Genomic DNA, 14,139 nt, shown 5'->3' with positions numbered 1-14,139 from the left:
TAGGGGTAAAGTGGCGCCATGTCCACAACTTACTCTTCAAACCATCAAGAAAAAAAATAAGAAAAGTATATAGAGAGAATGATAAAACGAGTACGGTGAAATGTGAACATAGGGCATCAGGTGAAGCATATATAGGAATTCTCTGTATTATTTTTTGCAACGTTTCTGTAAATCTGAATGTTTCTCAAAATAAAAAGAAAAGTAAAGTAGGATTCAGTAAGGAAGTAACAATCTGACTAAAAATTTAACTGAAATTTGATATGACTATATTGAGAAGATATGGGTATACAAGAGCAAAATTCTCATTCACTGTAATGGAAATCAGCAGATAATATCTCAGATCAATACGTTTTTAAAAAGCAGTATAAGAACAGTTTACTAGATATTAGAAATATTAGTTATTTTATATGTATATATTAGAAATAGCTGGAACACCAGAAAAAAAAAAGAGAGAAAAAAAGTGAAAGTAGTTGCTTTGAGGAATGGAACTAGTAGACTAAGGAAGAATGGGGCAGGGAATTGCTATTTTCCATTATAGCCTTTTTACTATTATTTAACTTTCAGTATTTTTAGTATTATTTAATTATTTAGTATTTAATTTTTAGTATTTTTTTAGTATTATTTAATTGCTTAATTTGTGCAAACTATAGGCATGTACTTCTTTTGGAAACACTGGGTAGATGGATCTCCATCTTTAGGTCCACCTTCCCACAAAGGCATCAATCTCTCCAGCCTATCTCTTCTGATTCCCACCTGCACCAATGGCATCATGTTATACCAATGAGTTTGAGTTAATTGTTACTTAATTAGAGCCACAGAATGTATGAAGCGGAAATGGGCTATTGGGACCTCACCTCATCCTGGAGATGAGGACAGGAGCCATGAAGGCAGAGGGTGAGCCCAGCCGGGACCTCGGAGGCTCTTGCTTACACCCCGCCTGCACGGCAGCAACGCCCACGGGGTGGGACCCAAGTCCACGCCAGAGCGGCCACTCCACATAAAACGTGTGGGCTGACAGCCCTGGGCCTTGTGGGATGACTGGGTCCCAGCAAGCACTTGGGAGCCAGGGCCCAGAATCCTCGGTGCCAGCAGCCCACAGCATCGCTGTGCTCGTCCTGGCGGAGCACGAGGCTGCCATTTACTCCCTGGATCCCTGCCAGGCCGGCAGACCTCTGGGGCCCAAGAGAAACATACTCCAAAACACAAGCAGCAAAACGCTAAATTAAATTCTCCATCAGGAATGAAAAAAACTCCTCTAGGTTTATAAACTCTGGGGAAGGAGAGAAGCTGGGGATGTGGAGGAAGAGGAAGGGAACAGAGCTGCGTGGGGCCCACCACGTGAGTGGGGAGGCAGAACTGCTTCCTGAACCCTCCAGGGGTTGTGTGCCGAGAGAAAAGTAAGGGTCTTTTGAGAACATAAGAATATATACAATGCTTTCATAATCAACTAGGTCTTTCCTCTAGGAGCACCCCAAGAGTGGGTAAGCAGGGTTCAGGGTTGAACCCAGAGGGATGGCAGTGCCTCCATTCCTGTCTGACAGCGGGCAGGTGAGGCTCAGAGGCAGGACAAAACCACCCCTCTGGGCCAGTGCCCCATCCTCCCCAGCCCTCTGCTCGAAAAGTCACTGCACTGACCCTCAGAGGGAAAGGCCAGAATTGTTTTCTGGACATGACCTCAATATTTAGCCTTTCCAGTCTGTTTAGCTAGGCCTGTAACTACACTATTGTTATTATTTATGGTCTATTTAATACCGACTTTTGATTATTCCCTTTGTAGGCAGAAGTTAGTGTTTGTTGTTTTATCCCCAGGTCGGCTTCCTCCTGCCACCGAGTATGCGTCAGGGTCACTGCCTGTGCCGACAGAGGCTCTGAACTCAGGGACAAACTCCTTTCACCATCAGCCACCGCCCTACACACTGAGAGTGGTCCGTCTTCCCCCAGAAGTGGAATGAGAGAAGAGGAGAGCCAGAATGATCAGGCCAGGGTTTTCCATCCATCTCTGAATGAAGGCTGCCCCCGCCACCATCTCCACCCCAGGGGTGGCTTTGACCACCTGCAAACATGCAGTGTCACTGGGAGCCGTGTGAGGTTTCGACCTTTTACAGGCGGGAAGATAATGAACCCCTAGGAATCCTAATTCACAGGGGCTCACCCAGGGCAGTTGGGGCCAACAGGTTATCCCTCTGGGGCGTGGCCAGTGATGGGAGCAGGTGCTATAGGCTGGAGGACTGTGTCGTTCCTGAATCATTCAAACCTTTGCAAATCCATATCCTCAGTTGTCAAATAGGGCAAGATTCTTTGTCCTTCATTTGAGCAAAATAATGGTAAAGAGTAAATAAACAACAAAAAATTTTGGCAGAAAATAAAAGGGGAGAGATGATGTCAATTACTCAGTAAATTATTAAGATAGACAATAAAACTGCATTATAAACCTTAAACTTGCTAAGAGATAAATCTTAATTGTTTCCAACACTAAAAGAAATGATAATTATGTGACACAATAGAGGTGTTAGCTAATGGCAATCATATTGCAGTACAAATGTATCGAATCAATATGTTGTATACATTAAACTTACACAGTGTTGCATGTCAAATATCTCTCAATAAGAAAAAAAGAAGAAATTACTAAGAGCCAACTGCCTGCATCTAGGTCCTGAGGCATCGGTTCTCAAACTTCAGCATGCATCAGAATCACCATTAAAACAGAGACTGCTGGATTTCTGGTTCAGGAGGAGTGAAGGGGCCCAAGAATTTGCATTGCTAGCAAGTTCCCAGGTGATATGAGGCTGCTGGTCTGGGGACCACACTTTGAGAACCACTGTCCTAAGGGCTGCAAAGGTGAATGAGATGTTTTCAGCTCCCAGGATTTGAAGTGCGTATTGTGGGCAAGGTGTGTATGTGTGGGAGAGACACACATGCGCACTAGTGACACAGAGGGGCAGTCTTTCTATGCGTATATACTAAGTGCTGGAGAAGCCGAGGTGAATCCACAAGGATGTGGGTATCAGGGAGGGCTGCACAGAGGAGGTGCCCTTCAAACACTCTTTGAAGAACCAGCAGGCAGGCAAATGAAGCGAGAAGGATATTTAAGGCAGGGGACCACTGCTGCTGGATCAAGGGCCTATCAACTAGTGACAAGGCCAGAGCACAAGTTGGGAAGTCACAAGAGAGAAGCCTGGAAGGCCAGCAGACACTCAGGGCAGTTCTGGGGTTTTCCCACAGGCCTCAGGAATCAACGAAGAATTTTTAAGCAGGGCAATAAGAAGTTTGGTAAAACCTTTACCTTTGGGATCTCAGCTTCCTTGTCTGTGTAATGGGGTGATGGGCAGAAGGTCTGGGTAGGCCTTTTCCAGCACTGACATGCTATGATTCAATGTGGGCAGACGGAGGGAGTGGTGCCATCCAGCCAGTGGCCTCACCCTGCTGGCAGCCCCATGCAAAGCACAGGGACCCAAGAGCCGCTCACATATGCTTTGTCTGTCTGTCCATCTGCTGCTTCCAGAACCCTGGCCCAGCCTGGGAAGTGGAGGCAGACGACTAGAGGTGTCGCGCACATTGCTAATCTCTCCTGGGTCTGCCCCCCTCCCCCTGGCTGTGCAGAGCCAAGCAGCCTGGGATTGTGTGGTGGCTCACAATGGAAGGAAGAGGGTGTAGGAGGGAGGTCCCCGGGCTGACCCTGGTATTGTTCTTGGGCCAGAAGAAAGCTTCCTCCTGCCTGGCCGCTGCAATGCTAGAAACAGCCATGTCCAGCCAGAGAGAGGCAGCCCGTCTGGGGGGGCTGCCTGCCGTCGGGGAGGCCTGGGAGCAGGGGCCCATTCACAAACGCCTGCTGGAGAGCACGTAGCCCTGTCCACCCCCGCCCCCTCTGCACTCAGAAGCTGGGGGAACGAAAATAACCGGGCTTCTCCGCCCCCAAGCTCACCGCCGCCAGGAAGGAGAACGCGACCAGAAATGGCACACTGGCTAATAAAGGAATAATGGATGCTTCACACCCTCAGCAACACCTTCCTCTTCCCCCAGCCTAAGCTGCTCCTTCTACCGGCCAAGGACAAAGGAGGAAAGGTGCTGGACCGTGATGTAGCCTTGTATAACTAGGGCCGGCCCAAGTCAGCCGGGACATCACCAAGATGACCAGGGTGTTAAACCAGCCCTGGAAAGTGCTCTAGGAATGGACGGTGGGGCTGCAGGTGAGGTGACCCCACTCATCTTGTGCTTCGGGGCCTCTCCTGGCAGGACTGTTGCATCACTGGGGGGTGAGTGTGTGCAGGAGGGTGGACCTGCCTCTGTGCATCCCTACGGAGGCCCCGTCGGCCAGCTTAGGGCCTGCTCACAGCACTGGGTGCCTCTGCTGGCCTCCCATCCCCAAGCCCAAGCCATTCCCAAGCAGAGCTGGGCAGGCAGCTCTTGTTCTCTGGGAGATGCCCTTGGCCCAGCCGGGGCCATGGCAGAGGCAGTCCTCAGTCTGGTCTCGCTTGGGCCTGCTTCTCCTCCTACCCCCAAGTGTTCCCTCCCACCCATTGATCAAGCCCTCTGGCATGAAGCAAAGGATTCTGGGTAGGATCTGGCCCAAAGTAGGGCATGGATCAGATGACCTCTCTACCGGGGGCAAGTCTTGTTTTTAAGGGACCCTGACTTGTCCCTAACAAAGTGAAACTTCCTTCCCTGGCCATTGTGGGAAGATGTGTACAATGCTAGGAATTCCCTAGAGGGTCCCTGGAGGAAGGCATAAGGATTGGTCAGGCCCTAGTCCTTCCATGAGGCATTTCTCTGCTCAAGGACATTCCGTTGAGTCCCTATTTGGTCAAGTCCCAAGGCCTCAAGGACCTGGACCAACCGCTCTCTGCATATGGAGATGTCCCTTCTAGACTCCTGGACCCCTCATTCTCCACGGCCTCCATTTCTTCTGAACCACTGCTCACTGACTTCCGAAACCCTCCATGCCCACCTTCTCTTTTCTCTCTGTAGATCCTTGTTCAAGGTGGGGTTCGAGGTCAGCCTCCTTTAGGAAGCACAAACACATGGAGAGGCAGGAAACAGCCAGAGAATCTCAAGATTGGCCTAGAATCAGGTCCTCCAAACATCCATGAAGTCTCTGAGGATGGGTGGTCTGATTCGTCTAGGACAGTTTCCCGGAGGAGATAAACTAGGAAGAGGGCCACGAAAGAGGGGGAAAATCTGGGCGAGGGAGAGGTAAGGACACTCAGGTAGGAGGAATGGGGTGGACGAAGAAGGCTCCAGACACAGCTGGGGAGGCAGCACACCTCTGTCTAAGGTCCAGGCAGGTGGATGGTTACTCTTTCAGATCTCAGCCTCAGGAGGAGCTGGGAAACTCAACAGACTCTCCAGCCCCCACTTCCCTGCCACAGCTCCCATGCACGTCTCTCCTCTGTCAAGTCACCGGTTCTGTGCTCGCCTCGACTAGTAACGGGGCCACTTAGTAAGGCCACTTCATGTCTGCAGAGTGTTTTTCAGTTTACAAACAACTGTCACTCTATGATGACCCTCAGCACAGCCTTGCAGAGTAAGTCAAACAGGTGGACCAGTCAAAGAAACGGAAGCTGAAAGAGAATGAATTTGGACAAACTGCACGATGTTCTGGGTGGGAACCAAAGCGCTCTCCGATGGCCAGGGTGAACGAACCTCAGGATTTTCGCCACCTGTTTTAACTCTCAGGGCTTTTTTTCTGTTTATATTCTAGATCAGTGTTTGGAAAACGTTTCTGCAAAGGGCCAGATAATAAATATTTTAGGCTTTGCAGGCGGGAGGGTCCACGTCACAACTATTCAGCTCTGCCTTGTAGCACAAATGCAGCCACGGACTGTGGGCAAACGAGTAGACAGGGCTGGGTACCAATAAAACTTTATTTGCAGAAACAGGCTGGGGGGCCGGATTTGGTCTGTGGACCACAGTCTGCCAATCCCCATCTAAGACCCTAGTCATGTTCTGGATAATGGACGCTGGCACATAAGGAGGCAGATGCTTCCTGGGCCCCCCAGAGCCACAAACCACCAGGTGCCTGCAGTTCTGGCTCCCTGCAATGTGCTCGGCCCTGGAGGCTGTAGGAGGACCCGGGCCAGACTCCACCAGTCACCTGCTCCTTAATGTTTGTCACCAGTAAAAGTCTTCACCCCCAAAATAATAATTTCTTGAAAAAAAGACTCATAAGCAACAAAAATAAAAATGGGCTTGCCTCACAGAGCACGTTACCCACTCCCTACGGGCCTTGCTACCTGGCGGCCTCAGACAGGAAACCACGGATTGAAGGACTCCTGGTCTCCTTCATTGTATGGGCGCCTATTTTTGTCCTGAGGGAGGAAGCACTGGGGGAGGCAGGGGAGGCGGCCCGAGAGGCCGAGGGGCTGTCCTAGGTACGCTCTCCTCCTTGAAGGCTGACACAGGATCCCGCACCAGCAGGGACTGGGGAAGGCCACTGGAAACCTTTCCGATTAAAAAGAAGTAAAAATCGTATCTTTTCCTCTTTCAGAGGTGTCAGTAGGGGCAGCCCTCTCTCTCTCTCTTTTCTCTCTTTCCATTTTTAGTGCCTCCAGCAGTAGAGGAAAAAAAAAAAGATATCTATTTTCTTGTTCTTGCTTATTAAAGGAAATGACATTCACCCCTCACTCGTTGTACGTGACTACAGTCACCGAGAGTTAGAAAATGGTCTTCCTCCCCATCGTCACCCCTCACAAAGGGGTCCCGGAGGAGTCAGGCTGCCTGAATTCCAATCCCCACTCGCCTGTTTGTGAGCCGCGTGATTTGGAGCAAGGGATTTGATCTCAGTTCTCTTGTCTGTAAAATGACAAATGACAATAATAATAATAAGGATAGTTATGTGAATTCTGATGTCGCAGACATAAAGCTCAGAGTGTTCAATCCATGTGAGCCCTGTGAAGGAGGCACAGGTTCTAGACTGGGGTGCTGGGGGTGGGTCCCTTGGGGACAGGAGCATGACAGGGCTCGTTCAGTCATTCGTCCAATATTTAATGAGCACCCGGATGTGCCCATGGGGAACTTACATTCCAGGGGGAGAATGCAGACCACAGGAATAAGGCATATAAGTGAGGAGGGCTAGGGAGAAGAATAAAGTGAGGGGAGGGTGGAGAGCGTGGGGTAGGGCGTTCAGGAGGCCTCACTGAGAAGGTGACAGCTGCCCAGGGACCACCTCGTCTGTAAAAGGATATTCGTAACAGCATGCGCTCCACAGGGACGATGAGAAGGCACATTGCAGTTCCCTGGAGCAAGGAGAGCACTCAGAGATGTTTGCAGTGTTACTGTAGGTGTGATACAGTCACTGCTGGATGCTCGTTAAGGGGACGTTAGAATTCCATGTCCCGGTGCACTGGAAAGGCGACAGACCCTGCATTTTAACCCTGTCCATCGTGGCTAAGAAAACGCCTGGGCCACCGAAAGGTGCTCCATCAAGACTGGTGGATTCAATGAATGAAGTCAGACTGTACCTCCCATGGGACCAAGAAGTGACATGAAGCAGCACTTGGGGAAGAGGACAGGCCTGGGGGTGCGAGGTGGGGCTTGGTTTTCATGTGACTCTGTTCCTCGGCATCTCGGCACATTTTAATAATCCCTATGCCTGAGAGTTAGCAAATCCTGGAAGTTTCCAGAAGACTTGGCAACAGAGCTGGCATAGCTCTAGGGAGCGATAAAGTCGCTCCTTCCCATTTGGGAGGCTGGGAACTGGGCTACAGCAGCTTCAATCCAGCGTGGGGCGGCCCCTTCCCACAACCCGTTTCCAAGCAGCAACGGCGCCACCTGCTGGAGGAACAAGGCTGTCCTGCGTCTGCCGCCATTTTTATTCTTCCAAGCGACTCAGGGGAAGAGGGGAAAGCTGGTCATCACTTTCACTCTGAAAGTTCATTTGTCCCTCAGGTTCCTTGAAGGGAGGGGGGTTTCTCACTCTGTCCTTATTCGGGGCCAAGCAGGGGAATGGGGTGCTTAATCCCAAGTCTCACTGTCCCGTCCTTTAGTGGGTCTCCTGTCCTCTCTCTGGGTCCTATGTGAACACAGTGCCTTGGACAGACTCTCATGAGGGCAAAAATCCTACTTTACCTTCCATGAGTCTTCTGGGTCCCTCCATATGGAGGGCCCTGGGCACTTCCATGAGGCCAGAAATCCCACCTGACTCAGTGATGCCCCTTGTTCAGTGTGGAGGCTGTGCCGACCCCACAACGGTGGGCTCACGCACCGTAAACCACTCAACGGGGTCGGTCACCAGAAGGTCAGAGCCAAGGACCGACCAGGTCAGAGTGAGCCCATAATTCACCGCAGACGGACACAGGAGTGAGTTTCGAAATTTCCTAACAGGAAGGCAAAAAGGGAAATAAGTTGGGTTATGCAGTTCCTATTGTCCGACAAAAGACAGCAGACATAACGTTCGTCTGACAGAGAATTCAAAGAAGAGTGATCAAAGTATGTTCTTCTAGAAAGCCTTGGGCAAGACACAGGATAATTCAACAACGAGGTCTTTCAACTGGGGTCGTGTATAGGACACAGAAGCATCCGGGGCCACGTGTGAAACAGGGAGGCAGTATTTCAACAGGGCCCTGAGGCCGTGTGGCCCCCTGCGCTCTGGTAACCTGGGGAGAAATTGCTCCTCAAATTATCACGCCTCAGGGGAAGGAGTCTCGGGGCAGGGGGTGGGGGGTGTGGGGGGTGTCAGGGCAGTCAGTCTTGGGCCAGGGATGTGCGAGGAGATGCCAGAACCTATTCAGATTCGATTCCCGTGCCTTCACATTGAACTGTCAAGTTTAACCTGGTTTGGATACACGAACTCCATCTTTCCCCCTCAGCACCTGCCAGTGCCTGTCCTTTCAAGGGCAGAAGGCAGTACTCTGTGACCCCCCCCCCCCCCCACACCAGCGGCTGCCTCCCCCGCAGGCCCAGGTGAAGCCGTCTGGTGTGGGGAATGCCACCAGCACCCCTCACTCCGTGAGCAAGCACATCCCTTGCCTGTGCAGCTGACAGAGGCTTAAAGGGAGTGCCACATGTTCCCAGGGGTCTGAGGGCGGTGTGTGTGTGTGTGTGTGGGGGGGGGACAGACTCCCTAGAGGAATGTCAGCCCTCTGCACAGTAGGGGACATTTTGGCCAAACAGGTGCATCCCTACGCCTCTCTGTGGCTGCCTCCTTCACTGCCTCATCCTCTCCCTTGTTCTGGGGAGGAAGGGCCTGAGCATTGGCCTGGGTCATTTTGGGGACAATGTTGAGCATCAGTGAGGACATTTTTGGCTCCTGGGAACAAGGCACTTCTCATTGCAAAGCGCCAGCCTGGGGCGCTTCCAGAGTGGTGCACTGCTGCCCTCTAGTGGGAGCACACCACAGTGCAGCCGTCTGTCTGACGGTTTCTGCACCAGCCACACTCGGAGCAGGATTACAAAGGATGGGGGCTGGAATGTCCACATCACTGCCAACACGGTAGGCTAGCCAACCCCCTTACATCCTTATGCAGTTCACAACAGAGATGCCAAAAATGCAGGGGGCACCCCCAGGACTCCATTCTAAGCCCAGCTGTACGGATGTCAGCTTCTGCCCTGCCCTATGGCTTCACCACCTGGAACCATGACTGATGTCCCCTGGAATGTCACCATGCTCAGAGCCTCCAGCTGCCCTCCCCTGGTCAGAGCTCTCGGGGAGCAATGCTACTAGCCTTGGCTCACCCAAGGCTGCCAAGTGTTTGTGGACGCTAGAATCTGGCTGCTGGCTGTCACCCACCCCAGCTCACCTGCTTTTTTCCCTCAGCCACACTAGGGGGAGGCAGAGAACATCACCAGCATCAGCCTTTACTGACCAACTAAATGCCTTTTATGGGTGAAGAACTGCGCCTGGCAGATGTGGGCACCTACTGTCTACCCTGCTGCCCCAGGTCCTTGGGTGGCCCTAGGGATGGGGTCCCTGAGGGACAGCACTGTGCTGAGCCTCACCCCCTGGATTCATTGTCTACTGTGGAAATACGATCGGGGGATCACAGGGTCCTCAGCTTCAGCTGGAGGGGCGATTGGACAGGCACCCAGGTGTCAGCATCTGACCTCTCACTGAGGCACTCCCACCTAAGACCACTCGCTGTGACATGTGCCCCATGTGTGTCTGATAAGTCACAGTGAGAGAGAAGCTAGAGCTCCTCAGAGATCTAGAATGGGTATTAAGTCTGGGGGCCACTGGGGCCCTCTGCTCCTTACTCAGCCATTCACTCAAGCCCGACTGCAGCAGCAGTGGGGAGGCAGGTGGAGTATGCAGGGAGAGGCCCCAGACTACACCCTACAAGGACCGTGACCCGGGCAAGGCACCAGTGTTTGCTCAGACATTTATAGCTTCAACTGCGCAGTACTGTCATCTTGTGTACACGTCTCATTTCTCTTCTAGACTGTGCCTCTCCTGGGTAACTGCATCTCATGCAATTCTCTCTCTCTCTAAAAGGCTGGTGCAAAGCACTCGCCCATGAAGATCAGTGAAGTGAGCGAGTGAAGGAAGGAGGAAGATACAGCACAGACGCTGCTGCTCACCCATCTGCCTCATGGCTGGATGGGGTCACATGATTAGTTCTATCCAATGGGCTACGAGTGCAGTGACACTTCTGGGCCAAGGCATGTAAGACCCAGAGTGTGACCGTCCAGCTCTCTCTGCCCCTGTCAGGCCCACCTGGATGGGGTTGAGATGGTGGGGCCACAGAATGGAATCCGACTGGACCTTTGCCCCACTTTGGAAAGGAGCTTCCCTGGAGGGCAGCTGGACCCTCGGCAGAATTTCAGTAAGTGAGAAATAAAACGCTGTGTGGGAAGCCTCTGAGATCTGGGGGTTTGTTTCCTATCATGCCACGGCCTATAGTGTCCTAATACAATAGATAATGGAAAAATCCTGTTCTGTGGGGAAAAAAAGGCTTGTCCCAGAAATCACAGTGACAAGGGCACACTGGGCTCATGTCGAAGTTCTTCTGGGAAATGGCAGGGGAAACTCACAGGCAGAGGGATGGACTGGACGAGAAGGCAGACAAACATCCTGCCTCTCTTGGACCCTCCAGACAGCCACACGATGCGTCTTGAAGGGATGTTCTTCAGCAGTAATCCATTCAAGAGCCCCTGGTCCTGGGGTTATGAAGAGGAGTGAGACCCCCGCCCACCTGCAGCCCACAGTCGAGGAAGGACGTCCGACGACTGAACAAGCTGGTGCAATGTGACGGGAGCCGTAACATCGGGGTGAGGGCAGGGGGCTGGGGAGCTCGGCAGATGCACCATCGGACCATGTGCATCTGAGAGGGCATCACAGGGTGGCATCCTGAGGCAGGGAAGGAGTCCATCGGGCAGAGAAAGGGGGAGCTGGGTTTCTAGGCCGAGGGATGCAGGACCGATTGGCGGGAGGGGGCCCAGCTGGGGCACAGTCTGGGTGGTCTGAGCCTGAGACACAGGCCCAACATGTGGGCTGGGGCAAACCACAAAGGCCCTGTGTGCTGAGGAGTCTGAATAGGGAAGGAGCGGGTCAGGGATGGTGGCCCAGGTCTCTGTGGGGTGGGGAGATGCTGGGGAGGCGGAGCCGGCAGCAGCTTGAATGCTCCCCTTCTTCCAGGTGGAAGAAGTGAGGGCAGGGAGGCAACGAGCTTCAGGCCAAGCCTCCCCCTTCATCCTCCTGTCTTCTTTCCTTCTTGCCTCCAGGTAGGGAGGGGAGGCAACAGGTTTCTTTCTACTCCTCAAACTCGGACTTCTGTTGAAGAAATTCTCTAGGAAGCCCAAGTATCTCTGCTCAGGCCTAAGACTCCCGTGGGAGGGCTGGGGGGTCCATGCTACGGGTGGGCTTTCCCTCCCATTCGGTGGTCTTTGTTGGGTGCACAGTGTCTCCTAGGTGTGTCTGGAAATGGGAGGTGTTTTTGTGGTCACCATGATTGTCCCTCTCACCTCTGGACAGCGACTAGCATTCAGTGGTTGAGGCCAGGAGCACTAAATAGCCTATATTGTTTTGCACAGTTCCATCCAATTAAGATTTGTCCCACCTCAAATGTCAATAGCTATGCTAGCTGACCCTCAGGACCCAAGGCTGGACAATGGAAGCAGCCAGCCCTACCTACGAGGGGCTTTGAAGAATGCAGGGAAAACTCAGAAAAAAACATCTCAACGTGTTCTCACAGGACCTCAGATTCTGCCACCAGAGCTCTATGTTTCGGGATCAAGAAGCCTGTTGCCCTGTTCTAAGGGTACCCAGACAAAAGGCACACACCCCAAGGAGAGAGGTCAAGCCACAGGCATGATCAGCTATAACTTTAGGTTTTAAATTCTTGCTCATAATTTTGATAAAATTGCAGAAGTTCTTGTGATGCTTTAAAAAATACAGATTCCTGGGTATGATTCAGTGGGTGTGGTCACCAGCCTCAAAGATGGCCCCCAGCGACCCCTGCCTCCTAATAATCACACCTCTGTGTGGTCCTTTCTATACTGTCCCAGGGTTGGTCTGAGCAAGCAACACAGCATGTGGCAGAGTGAGAGTATGTCATTTCTGAGATTAGGTTATAAAAGATGGGGACTTTCGTATTGGATGCTCATTCACTCCTTCGTTATCTCTGTCCCAGATCACTGGCTTTGGAGGAAGCCAGCTGCCACGCTGTAAGGACACTCAAGCAGTTTATGGAGAGGCTCAAGTGGCAAGGAACTGAAGCCTTCTGCCACCAGCCAGGGTGGAACTGAGGTCTCCTGCTCTCTGCCACGTGAAGGAACCATCACGGAAGTGGCTCCTCCAGCCCCAGTCAAGCCTTCAGATGGCTGCAGCCCTGGCCATCAGCTTGACTGCAACCTTAGGAGAGATTCTGCACCAGAATGCCCCACTGAGCTGCTCCCAGATTCCTGGCCCTGAGAAAGTGTATGTGATAATAAATGTCTGTTGCTAAGCTGCTAAATTTTGAGCAATTTGTTACACAGCAAGAGATAACGAATACAGTGGATCTAGGGTGAGACCCAGAAAGGTGTAGATTTAAAAGCGTCCTAGGCACTTCTGATGTACAGCCAGGGTTCAGCACCATGGGCTTAGGATCTTCTCTGTGTGTTGTCTTCTGAGGACAAAGGCTGGTTCAAAGTGTAATGTGTGTGTGTGAATATCGAAGCTCTTCCACTGTGTGGCTCCAGACTGAAAATGGAGGTGGGGGTGAAGACCTCCAATTCAGCAGCCTCTAAGAGTTTATGTCACACGTGGGCCCTGCAGAACCAAGAATACTTGCTGATTGACTGTTCCTGGAAGAAATATGAAATCTGAGCGGGACCCTGGTCTGATGATTTTCAAAATCTGTTTCGTAGAGAAACCATTTCTTCAAATGAAACTATTTGCCTAAGACTGATTTAGAGACATGGCAGAGCAGTTCTAAGTGTGCTTGAGCGGGGGACCCCCCAAGCTTGCTTTTTCACCCCCTGCAGCACCCCTGGGGCACCTCTGGGAAACCCCAAGGGCTTCAGGGTTTGCAGACCTCTGATCTAGTCCAACTGTGTCTTAGTTTTTTCTGATAAGTAAACTGGGATCTATGGAGGACAGGTCACAGGGAGCATCCGTGGCAGACGTCCAGACCTGGATTCTCCCGACCTCTCATCCAGTCTTTCTGCACCACCTGAGAAGCCACTTAGCAAAAGCACACAAGGTGGGGATGGGGCACAGGAAATTGCTCCCTCTCCCAGCTCCTAACAAAGAGGGGCCCCAGAGCCTGGTCCCCCATCATAGGGTAGGAGCACCTGCTATGTGCCCAGCATTGTTCTCAGTGCTTCACATGAATTCATGAACTCAATCTTCTTAATAATCCCATGAAGTGGATACTGTTATTGTCCTATTTTATACAGGAGGAAACTGAGGCAGAGTGAGGTAAGTAATTAGCCCCACCCCTTGGCTAGTCAGTGCCAGGGCCAGGATTCCATGGTCTCCATGTCTGGGGTCCATACACCAAGCACTTAACCCCTGAACTCTGCTGCCTCCCCCAATTCTGTTGTGTCTCATTAACAGGCTCAAGGCACGAACACTGAGCCAGGTGGGAAAGCCGTAAGGGGAGCCAGAAGAGAAGCATGGATGTGGGTGAAATAGCAAGTGACTTGGAAGAGAGAGGAGAAGGTGGTGTGTGAGGTGGTGGCAGGTCACCGGCAGGGCATGCTCGGGGCTGCTGCTCTCACCGT

The 14,139-nt window shown here is 51.9% G+C and overlaps 1 protein-coding gene and 1 long non-coding RNA gene across 42 annotated transcripts in view; one reads left to right on the top strand and one right to left on the bottom strand.

Annotated features, from left to right (window-relative positions):
* Positions 1-14,139, bottom strand: part of CTIF (cap binding complex dependent translation initiation factor) — a 297,253-nt gene that overhangs the window by 166,573 nt on the left and 116,541 nt on the right. The gene's annotated exons all lie outside the window — the stretch shown is intronic.
* Positions 10,194-12,887, top strand: LOC103552832 (uncharacterized). Its single transcript, XR_011542733.1, has 4 exons — positions 10,194-10,333; positions 10,427-10,757; positions 11,028-11,202; positions 12,564-12,887. It is a non-coding gene; the product is annotated as an uncharacterized lncRNA (long non-coding RNA).

This window comes from Equus przewalskii, chromosome 7 (assembly GCF_037783145.1).
Source record: "Equus przewalskii isolate Varuska chromosome 7, EquPr2, whole genome shotgun sequence".
NCBI lineage: Eukaryota > Metazoa > Chordata > Mammalia > Perissodactyla > Equidae > Equus > Equus przewalskii.
The sequence above is the reverse complement of the archived record's forward strand: the minus strand, read 5'-3'. Positions and strand labels throughout refer to the sequence as shown.